We start from the raw sequence: 12,542 nt of genomic DNA, 5'->3' as shown, positions 1-12,542 counted from the left end.
CATTGCATTGAATTCATATTTACAACATCATATGCTGCTACACTCTGAACAACTTCAACAGTCAGATAATGAATTATTTTTTAAATATTAATTTTTTATTATTGCTTGTTTATTGCTTATTTATTGCTGGTTATTGCTTGTTTATTGCTGGTTTTGTTCATTGCTTGTTCAGATTATCAAGTTTTGTTCTATTTTGTTTATTGCTGGTTAATGGTTATTGCTTGTTTATGTAGTTTGACGTCAGTTCAAGTGAGAATATAGGCGACACTGGATTGCTTCCAGTTCCTATTCCGAATGAATCAACAAGCATCAGATCTCCGACTGCTTTGCTACCTGTGCCAGCTCCTCATCGAAACACAAGGAAGCTTGCTAGTAGAGGCCGAGGGAAAAGGCGGACTGTTGAAGAAGCTCCCGTTGATGACTATGCTGAAACTGAGACCGACGAAGGTAAGAGAAAATCTTCTAGACCTAGGTCTTGGACATGGGGTCACTTTACTAAAGATGAAACTAGTAATTCTACGTATATAAGGAGATAGGCCGTTTGGTCGCCACTACCATAGATGAAAAGGGAGTAATCACGCCTTGATTGTTTGGTGGTGGCTAAACAATGCTGAAGAGAATTTGCAAAACCATTGATGTGAAGCCTGCCTCAGACTATAAATGGACTTGTTCAACTTACATATAAGTCCAGAATTTTCGGAGTTGTACCCGAGAGGTAGGTCCATATATACCTCTTCGAATAAATCCCCATTCAAGAAAGCATTGTTCACATCCATTTAAAGCAAAGACCATTTGTTTACAACTGCCAATGACAGAAGCACTCAAACAGTGGTGAGTTTTTCCACGTGTGAGAATGTGTCCTTGAAGTCTATACCAGCTTGTTAGGTATATACTTTCGCAACTAGCCTGGCTTTATATCTGTCCACAAAGCCGTCTGCTTTGCATTTGACTTTGTAGACCCATCTACACCCAATGGTGTGTTTGCCAACGAGCAGGGGCACCAAAGACCAAGTGTTCGTGTCTTCCATGGCCTGAAGTTCTTCATCGATTGCTCTTCGTCATTCTGGAAACTTGGCCACTTGACAGAAGAAAGCAGGTTCAGGGATTGCAGCAACATTGGCAATGAAAGCATAGTGAAGTTGAGAGAGATATTTAAAATTCACGTGATAAACATTATGGCAATGATAATTCTTGAGGTACGGAGGTGGCCTTGATGGTCTAGATGTTCAGTAAAATTCAGTGGTGGGAATCGCCTGAGATAAAGCTGGGACTTGTTGAAGTTGTGGCTCTACATTGGTAGTTGGTGAAGAGAAACTAAGTCTTACATTTGGAAGCCAAAGAGGCATGACCACATCAAGAAAGATATCAACAATGGTGCTGGAAGTCTTAGAGGATTGTTGAAATGAAAACTCATACTCCACAAAGGTAACGTCCTTCGATATAAAAATCTTCTTAACAATTAGATCATAGAGCTTATATTCCTTGTAGCCAGAAGGATATCCAATGAAAATTGACCGCACTGCACATGGAGAGAATTTGTGTCATTTGGAAATGAAGGTGGAAGCATGAGCTAGACAACCAAAAACCCGAAAAGAATAGTAGTCTGGCTGTTTAGAGAATAACTTCTCATATGGTGAGCTATATTGAAGGGCTGAACTTGGTAATCTGTTGATGAGAAATGTGGCAGTCAGAATACATTCGCTCCAAAATTCAACTGGAGCCTTGGATTGGAAGAATATAGCCCAAGCCACATTGAGCAAATGCTGGTGTTTTCATTTCAACTATGGAGTTCTGCTCAAGCCTTTCAACACATGAGAATTATTGCACTATCCCTTTCGAATTAAGGTATTCAGTGAGTGAAAGTTCACTTACATTGTCTGATCACATTTGCTTTATCCTGGTCTTAAATTGAGTCTCAACCATATTGAAAAAATTGATAAGAGTATTAGCAGCATCAGATTTATGTTTCAACAAGAAGGTCCATGTGAATCTAGAGTGGTCATCCACAACAGTAAGGAAAAATCTCATATTATTATATGTAGGGACACGATAAAGCCCCCAAATGTCATAATGAACCAAAAAAAAATGGCAGAACAAAAGTTATTATTTGATTGAAAGGATAAACGCCTAAGTTTGGCTAATGGACACACATCACAATTCGAGTGATTGAATTTTAAGGGCGTTGAAGACAAAATAGAATTCAACCTATTGAAGACTTTTTCAAACGTATGACCTAATGTTGCATGCAAGTAGAGCTACTAACAAAAGAAACTAAATGATAATTATCAACATCATGAGAGGGAGCATGCATAAAGGGTGGTGATTACAGAACAAACAGATCATCAACTTCATCACCTTCGCCAACCACCGGATTGGAGTTCTTGTCCAGTATCAAAAATAATAGATCAGAAAAATGGACACTACAATTTGATAATTTTAGAAGAGAACTAACCGAAATCAAATTGACTCTAAAGGATGGAATGAATATGACACTAACAAGTGTTAAACAGGGTTGATAACAACATTACCAATGGCTAACGCACAAATTTCGGTATGATCAGGTAAAGTAACAAAGTGGTTAGATAATGATTTTAGGTCAACTAGAGAACTTAAGGAATTGGTGATATGGGTGGTAGCACCCGAATCAATAATCCAGGAACTTGGAATTGCCTTTTGGTTCATGTGACAAGAAGAGAACACTTCACCTGCATATATCTCGAGTTCAATGTCTTGAACGGCTTGCTGTGCTTGAAGAAGGGCCATCAATTGGTTGTATTGAGCTGTCGTGAGAGAGAAGGTAGAGGTGGGTGATGAATCTTGCACTTCTTGAGCATGATTCACTTGAGCCACATGATGTACCTAAGGCTTGGGAGTCTTGTTTTGTAGATAGCCTGGTGGATAGCCATAAAAATGATAACACTTGTCTTCAGTGTGTCTCATGAGTCTACAATGAGAACAAGTTGGACGATCTTTCTTATCCTTTGGCTTCAAATTTTGATGCATATAGAACTTCGAGAATTTCTTGACTGCAAATGCCATGTGCTGGCTAGGTTGATGAGAAGTGAGTGCTTTTGTTTCTTTTCTTGCAAGACTAGAGAAAAAATTTTCAATTGAATGGAAGGGATCCGATAATAGGATTTGACTTCTAACATTTATCAAATTTTCATTGAGCCCTACGAGAAACAGCATGACATATTCTTGATTGAGGTAGGTTTGAATTGATTTGACACCACTGCATGCAGGAGCACAAGACCAAAAGCTTGAAGATATTGAGTTCTTCCAAAAGGATCTTCAACTTCGTAAAGTATTGTGAAACAGAGAGAGCGCCTTGGGTCAATGACATGAGAGATCGTTTCAACTTAAAGAGGCATTGCTCTGAGATAAATGAGTCTCCATGTCTTGCCAAAGGAGAGCGGCTGAACTTGCGTAAATCACGCTCGTAGCAATGTCCTTGGAGATCGAGTTTAGCAACGACATCGTGACGATGTCATTGGTGCATTACCAAGATTCTACAAGCACTAGATGAACAGTTGGATCTGGTTTCTGTAAAGAACCATCAATGAAGCCAATCTTGCATTTGTCACTCAATGCAAGACGCATTAATCTACACCACGAAGCATAATTGTCTTCTTGTAGCTGCTGAGAAACAAGCACAAGTCCTAGATGATCGCCGGACTGAAGCGAATAAGCCTCGGGAATCGGCGAAGACTGTGCTGAATAGTTCAAGTTGCCTTGAGAGAGATTCGATTTAGAGATGGTAGACATCTTGATCGGAATCGGTGAAGCAAGCAGCTCGAAAAAGAAAGGTAGGAAAAGAAAAAATGAGGCGAGAAAATCGGAAATTTTTTCCAAAAAATCACAATGAGAAAGTAAGTGTAGCGGAATCGTGAAGAGAATTTACTCTGATACTAAATTAGAACACGTGAACGCAGAGAGAAAATGGGTAATCTCATTGATTAATTAGTTACAGATTGTATGTATATATATACATGTACATAAGCCAGAGGAGCTAACTAATTAAGTTATATGAGTGACTGACTATTGGTCAAGGTACTGACTAATTAACTTAGATGATCCATAATAGCTACTGCGTTAGAAATATGCGTCATCCACCAAGACGTGTCGGAATGCTGAGGTGATGACCATGTCACAACGCCGTTGTCACAGTCTCTACCCATCGGTTGCCATCGTTGTTGCATGCAATTCTGTTCTACCTCCAGCTTCATCTTTGTCACCGGTCTGAGTTTTCACCGTTTGAATATTCTTTTTCAATAATTTTAAATGCTTTGTTTTGTTAGGTTTTGGAGATTATTTTCAACGATTATAGATGTTTCTTTTTGTTATGTTTAGAACACTTCTTTTTGTTTAAGCTTTGGGGTGTTTAAGTTCTTTTTCAGTGAATAGAAGAGTAATGATCCACGAGTAGAAGAATAGATGCAAGTTTATCGCCTATTAGATGAGTCGGATGCTTCATCCTGCTATTTATAACTGCCACTACTATTCATTGTTGCCGCGAGTAGAAAGATCCGATGCTGAGTGAAGGACGTAATGCCGAGATAGTTGGTGTCGCGATGTCCGTCGTGAAGAGAATGATGGACGGCAGCAATGCAAAACGTTGAGCAATAATAATGATGATCAATAGAGGACGCGGCAGAAAGGAAGAGGAGGAGTCACGAAAGCGCACAAACATTAAAGAGTGATGGTCAGTGAAAAAACACGGCATGAAAGAAGCGTGACACATAATCAGAACGTAATTAGGGGTAAATCAGTATTTTGTTAATTTAAATCAGCGTTTTATTTGTTTAAATCAATATTTTATTAATTGAATCAGTTTTTTTGGGATAAAAAGTTGGTTGTTTTACGAGATAAATAACAAGAGAGTGCATTAGTTATCTAGACTTTAAAAAAAATTTGGAACACTAGTACATTTTTTCAGAATAAAAACATCATAAAAAGATATAGCACGCATTATTTTTTTAATTATTTTTCATATATATTAGATATTAATTATTTGTATAAAATATATATAAATATAAATACAAATTAAAAATAAATTAAATATTATATATATTTATATATAAATATATAATAAAAATTTATTTTGTAACTGATTTTTATATGGAGATAATTGTTTGTCCAGGCCATCTTTTTCTTTGGTCTGATGCTATGCCAATCATTTTATATCTTTTACACACCATATAGACAATTATTTGTATTATTTGTATGCACTCTAAAGAATCTTTGCATATTTATCCAATGCATATTTTTGCAACTTATACAATCAATAGCTTTCCTAAATCCTACTAATCCACGATTAATTATTTGTTTGAACGTCATTAAATTAATAAAATAAATTTTTTTAATAAATATTTTTTTAGTATATTTAATAAATTTTTAATAATAAAAATAAAAATATTAAAAAAATAAAAAATATTTTTTTAAAAAAAGTTATAATTTATATATTTTTTTAAAAAAATTCTTAAAAAAAAAAGATTTTTTTACATTATAAATAAACATAAAAATATTTTTATCTTATTTTACTCAAATATAATTGATAAATAAAAAGATCTTTTTATATGAAATATTCAAATATAAAATTACTTTTATTTTTATAAAAAAATTTTAAAAAATATATCATTAAAAAAAAGATTTTTTTTAAAATGGCATTCAAACAAACTCTAAATATGTTATATATGTATGTATTTGGATATACTCTATGCGTCTACTATATGTTTAACTAAATGGATTGATTCCATGTCATGCCACATCTCCTGATTTATTATTTTGAAGTAAGGTGTGTCTCCAAACCTATAAAAATTACACTTATTTCAACAATTTTTATTTATACAATTATTTTTAAAATAGTCGATTTTATGTTTGATTACTTTAGTTAAAAGTAGTTTAATATAATTTATCGTGTTTTATATATGAAAAATAAACTACTTTTAAGAGGTATAATTATAAAAATAGATATGAAATGGTTGTTTATGTTATTTAATATTTAATACTTGAAATCAAATTAGTAAAATCGTAATAATTCAAAAATAAATAAACTTTTCTTATAATAATATGTTTCAAAATATTGTTTTCACTTATAATATGTTTTTAAAGTTTTACTCAAGCATAATTACTGTTCATACCCTGACCCAATAATAAAGGCCCAGGATCAAGCAAAAGATCTAATTCAAAGGGTTGGGCCTCACCCAGTACCAATCTTCGTCTTATGAAGTCGGTACTCACCACGACTTGCTCTAAAGAAGTCGGGTACGAGGGCTAGCTGGCAGATAAACACTTATTCAAATGAGTAACTGCCCCAAGAATCTCTCTAACCACTTCACAGAGTCACGTCTTAACCTCCCTAAGATAAATGGACGGTTAACACCCTAAAAAAGTGGCACTACTCCAACGGTGGTTATTGGTTCACCACTATAAATACACTGACACCCCTCATGAATAGAAAAAAGTCCCAATACATTTTAAATCTGCTAACACCCTTGCTGACTTAGGCATCGGAGTGTCTTTGCAGGTACCACCCCCCATTCCTTCACGAGCACAAGTCGGACGGAGGCCCCCGAGTTGCAGACCCACTTGAAAGCCTCCTCCTTCATACGTTTGGGCCAACCAACGCCATCCAGCCCATCAATCTCCGGTTACCCATCGTAACATTGGCGCCGTTGCCGGGGACCCGAGAGATCAACCAGTGATGGCGGACAGATCCCCCGAAGAGGGTCATGTGGAGTCAGATTCTGAACAAGAGAATCTGGACACAGGTAACAATGATGCAGACTTGACCCTCCACCAGGGAACCAATGATCAACACAGAGAAGGTACCTCTGGAGTAAAAAATCCGAAGGTGAATTCTTCAGAAGGGCACGAATCAGAGAAAGAGGGACCATCCCATGCAACTGAACTCATGGGATTAGTCTACAGTCGCTTGGAACAGTTAGAACAAGAACGGGAACGACAAAAGGAGACTGAAAAGAACCTAAAAGAGGAGATGGAACGACGAAAAGAGTTAGAAAGAAAACTCTTGAAGCTAGAATCCTCCCTCAAAGGTCGGAACTCCCGTGACGAGCAAGAAGAACCACCCCTAGGAGGGGAGGATCCTTTCAGTGAGGATATAATGAGGGCAAAAGTTCCGAGGAACTTGAAAAGCCCCGATATGGACGTCTACGATGGAACCACGGATTCGAAGCATCACTTAAGCAACTTCAAAAGTCGGATGTACCTAGCTGATGCTTCCGATGCTACGCGATGCAAAGCTTTCCCGACCACTCTATCGAAAGCAGCGATGAAGTGGTTCGACAGCCTCCCCCCGAGGTCGGTCACCAGTTTTGAAGACCTCTCAAGGAAGTTTTTGATGAGGTTCTCTATCCAGAAAGACAAAGTGAAACATGCACCGAGCCTCCTGGGAATAAAACAGGAGGTCGGAGAATCCTTACGAGCCTATATAGAAAGGTTCAACAAAGCATGCCTAGAGATTCAAGACCTGCCCACAGAGGCAGTCATAATGGGGTTAGTCAACGGACTTAGAGAAGGTCCCTTCTCACAGTCCATATCTAAAAGACACCCTGTCTCTCTAAGTGATGTACAAGAAAGAGTTGAAAAGTACATCAATATGGAGAAAAATGCTAAGCTGAGAGACTTGAGTTGGCGACCTGGGCACCCTCCCTCAACAAAAGAGAGGGAGAGGGAAACCAAGAAAAAGGAAGAACTCGGTCTCGAGAGGCTAAGAAAATACCACTCTTATACTCCTCTGAAAGTTTCTATAGTGGATGTATACAGAGAGATTTGTAATACTGAAAGGCTGCCGCCCCCTAGACCCATTAAAAATAAAAAAGGGGGGAGCCGTAGCGACTACTGTGAGTACCATAAAATATATGGTCACTCCACAAATGACTGCTACGACCTTAAAAATGTGATAGAAAAGCTGGCTAGAGAAGGTCGGCTTGACAAGTATCTCATAGAAAGGTCGAACAGTCATGGAAAGAGAAAGCGAGATGATATGGATAGAAGAGACCCACCACCGCAGACTCCGGAGAGACATATCCATATGATCTCAGGAGGGCTCGCGGGAGGGGGACTCACCAAATCCTCTCGCAAAAGACATCTCAAAAGAGTCTACCAGGTCGGAGAGGAGTCATCCGACCTCCCTACCATTTCATTCACAAAAGAAGATGGGCAAGGAATAATCCCTGGACACGACGATCCAGTAGTAATAACTATGATCCTGGCAAATGCCCATCTCCACAGAACCCTAGTAGACCAAGGAAGCTCAGCGGACATCCTTTTTAAGCCTACTTTTGACAAACTAGGGTTGGATGAGAAAGAATTAAGAGCCTACCCCGACACCTTATACGGATTAGGGGACACGCCAATAAAACCACTGGGATTTTTGCCCCTCCACACCACTTTTAGAAAGGGGGAAAAATCAAAGACTCTGAGTATAAACTTCATAGTCATCGATGTGGGGTCAGCATATAACGCTTTAATCGGCAGAGCTACTCTTAATCGACTCGGAGCAATGGTATCCACACCCCACCTTTGCATAAAATTCCCGACTTCAGCGGGGATAGCAACGGTAAGGGGAGATCAAAAGTTGGCAAGGAAATGCTACAATGAAAGCCTAAATCTGAGAGGAAAGGGCAGAGAAGTTCACACAATAGAGCTCGGTGGTGCAAAGGGCCAAAGAAGAGCTGCGACCACAACCGGGAGGAAAAACCGAGGAGATACAGGTCGGCAAAGAGGAAGGGAAAAATACTCATATAGGAGCCAACCTAGGGGAAACCCTAAAACAAGGGTTGACTAAGCTCCTAAGAGATAACTCTGATATCTTCGCCTGGAAGGCCTCTGACATACCTGGGATAGACCCCGAGCTCATGTCCCACAAACTCTCGGTTTATCCGAGATCCCGACCTATACAACAAAGAAGACGCAAGCTCGGCCCAGAATGAGCCCTAAGAGTAGAAGAGCAAGTACAGGCGCTCCTGGAAGCTGGCTTCATCAGAGAAGTCAAGTACCCAACATGGCTAGCCAATGTAGTGCTAGTCAAAAAATAAAATGGCAAATGGAGAATGTGTATCGACTATACCGACTTGAATAAGGCATGTCCCAAGGACCCTTATCCACTGCCAAGTATTGATACCCTAGTGGACTCCAGCTCGGGGTATCAATACTTATCATTCATGGACGCCTACTCGGGATATAATCAAATCCCAATGTATGAGCCAGACCAGGAGAAGACATCATTCATCACACCCAGAGCTAATTTCTGCTACGTGGTCATGCCATTTGGATTGAAAAATGAAGGGGCCACATATCAAAGGTTGATGAATAAGGTGTTCGCCTCTCACCTTGGGAGCCTAATGGAAGTATACGTCGACGACATGTTGGTAAAGACCAAGAAATAAGTCGACCTCTTGTCAGACCTTTCACAAGTCTTTGACACCATAAGGCTGCACGGGATGAGACTAAATCCCGCAAAGTGCGCCTTCGCGGTGGAAGCAGGGAAATTTCTAGGGTTTATGCTAACACAAATAGGGATCGAAGCCAATCCCGATAAGTGTAGAGCTATCCTGGAAATGAAAAGCCCGACTTGTTTGAGAAAGGTCCAGCAGCTGAATAGCCGACTTGCAGCCCTCTCCAGATTTTTGGCAGGATCAGCACTAAAATCCCTTCCACTGTTCTCCTTATTGAGAAAGGGATGTCAGTTTGAATGGACCCCTGAATGCGAGGAGGCGTTCCAGGAGTTCAAAAAATTCTTAAGCCAACCTCCTATTCTGACCCGACCCGTAGCTGGAAAAGACCTCGTCCTATACTTATCTGTAGCAGACAAGGCTGTCTCATCAGCCCTGATAAGAGAAGACGAGGTCGGACAACATCCAGTATATTTCATCAGTAAAGTTCTACAAGGCCCTGAGCTAAGGTACCACAAACTAAAGAAGTTTGCCTACTCCTTAATAGTAGCCTCACGAAGGCTACGGCCTTACTTTCAAGCTCACACAATAAGAGTCCGTACGAACCAACCCATGAAGCAAATCCTCCAAAAGACGGATGTTGCGGGGAGAATGGTCCAATGGGCAATAGAGCTCTCCGAGTTCGACTTAAGATATGAAACTCGGACGGCAATTAAAGCCCAATGCCTCGCCGACTTCGTTGCAGAATACGCAGGGGATCAGGAGGAAAAACCAACTACATGGGAACTCTATGTAGATGGATCCTCCAACAAAACAGGAAGCGATGCAGGCATAATATTGGTAGATGAAAGAGGAACCCAGATAGAGGTTTCCCTAAAATTTGAATTCCCAGCTTCCAATAATCAGGCAGAGTATGAAGCCTTGATTGCTGGATTGAAGCTGGCAGAAGAAGTCGGTGCTACAAAGGTGATGATATACAGTGACTCATAAGTGGTGATCTCCCAAATAAGCGGAGAGTATCAGGCAAAGGACCCAAATATGAAGAGATACTTGGAGAAAACTCTGGAGCACCTTGGGCGCTTTGCAGAAACCGAGATTAAACACATAACTCGGGATCTAAACAGCAGAGCGGACGCCCTATCCAAGTTAGCAAGTACCAAGCCAGGAGGGAACAACAGAAGCCTGATCCAAGAAACCCTCCAGGAACCCTCAGTGGTAAAAATAGAAGACAAACAAGAAATCCTTGAGGTAGTCGGTTTAAACCTCGGATGGATGAACCCCTTAGTCGAATACATGAAATTTGACATCCTTCCAAAAGAGGAAAAAGAGGCCAGGAAAATCCGGAGGGAAGCACAACATTACACTTTGGTGAGAAATATTCTCTACAGAAGGGGGATATCAACACCATTGTTAAAGTGCGTACCGACCTCAAGAACCACCGAGGTGCTAGAGGAAATCCACAGTGGAATCTGCGGAAATCATCTCGGAGCAAGGTCACTAGCCAAGAAAGTAATCCGAGCTGGATTCTACTGGCCGACCTTGCAGAAAGATGCCACAGAATTTGTGAAAAAGTGCCAACCATGTCAGATGCATGCAAATTTTCACGTGGCTCCCCCAGATGAGCTCATCAGTATCACTTCTCCATGGCCCTTTGCAAAATGGGGAATGGATTTGTTAGGTCCTTTTCCCCAAGCGCCAGGACAAGTCAAATACCTAATCGTGGGAATAGATTACTTCACAAAGTGGATAGAAGCAGAACCATTGGCAACCATCACTGCTCAAAGAAGTCGGAGGTTCCTCTACAAAAATATCATCACAAGATATGGGATACCTTATTCCATTAATACAGACAATGGAACCCAATTCACTGATTCTACCTTCAGAAGCCTAGTAGCCAGTATGAAAATAAAACACCAGTTCACCTCGGTGGAGCACCCGCAAGCCAATGGGCAAGCCGAGGCAGCCAACAAAGTCATACTGGCAGGGCTAAAGAAAAGATTACAAAGCCTAAGGGTAATTCTCCACGACGAGATCGGGAACATACAGGGGCACAAAGAAGAGCTCGACCTACTTCCCGAAGTACGAGAACAAGCCCAGATAAGAGAAGCAGCGTTGAAACAAAGGATGACTACAAGGTACAACAAAAAAGTCATTCGAAGAACATTTACCCCGAATGACTTGGTCTTGACCAGAAACGACATTGGAGTCAACAAGTCAGGGGAAGGAAAACTCGCTGCTAATTGGAAGGGACCATATAAAGTCAATGAGGTCTTAGGAAAAGGTTATTATAAAGTACCGACCTGAACGGCACTGAGTTACCGAGGTCGTGGCATGCTTGTAATATGAAAAGGTACTACAGTTAAAAGCGAACTCTACTCCCTGATGTACTCTTTTCCCAACTTCATGATTTTTTCCCAAAATAAAAGGGTTTTTCTGGAGAAGGGTTTTTAACGAGGCATCATAGTAGGGGCTAAGGGAAATAAACTGTCAAAAACCCTTAGTAGCAATAAAGTATCTCCCCAATTAATATCTTTTTCATCTTACAAATATCTCTTAAATTCCTTTTTTTGTTGTTTTCTCTTTCTTTCGACGAAACGCACCAACTTAAGCTCAACAAAACGTGAAAATCCCATGAACCGACCTAGATGGTCGTCAGGATAAAACGACGAGGTACAAGTCGGTGTAAAGAGGCTATAGAAGTTGATTGTGAGGAACTCGGAAACATTCCGACTCATAAGTCGAAATGAAAAACCGAGTAAAACGAAAATGAATCACGAAAGTAGCCTAAATCATGAAAACTCAATAAATCAAAATTGAGTACTAGGAATAACAAAAGAGATCGAAAAACCCAAGAAAAGCTTAAAAGCTGTCCTAAAAATTCTTGAAAACAAAAAGGTTTAAAAAGACAGACAAGCCAAAAGTTTATAGAAAAAGATTAAGGAAATTTCCGAAACCAGAAAAGCATGCACGCATAAGGTAACTTAAACCTTTATCAAAAAAAGGGTATTTATTTTGTTAATTTAAACCCTTATCAAGAAATGGTATTTTTAAATATTTTGTTTACGGCCTTAAAAGGCCAAAAGAAATTGTTCAACAAATGTCACCACCAACAAACAAATATAAAGA

Source organism: Arachis hypogaea, chromosome 5, assembly GCF_003086295.3.
Source record: "Arachis hypogaea cultivar Tifrunner chromosome 5, arahy.Tifrunner.gnm2.J5K5, whole genome shotgun sequence".
Taxonomy (NCBI): Eukaryota; Viridiplantae; Streptophyta; class Magnoliopsida; order Fabales; family Fabaceae; genus Arachis; species Arachis hypogaea.
The sequence above is the reverse complement of the archived record's forward strand: the minus strand, read 5'-3'. Positions refer to the sequence as shown.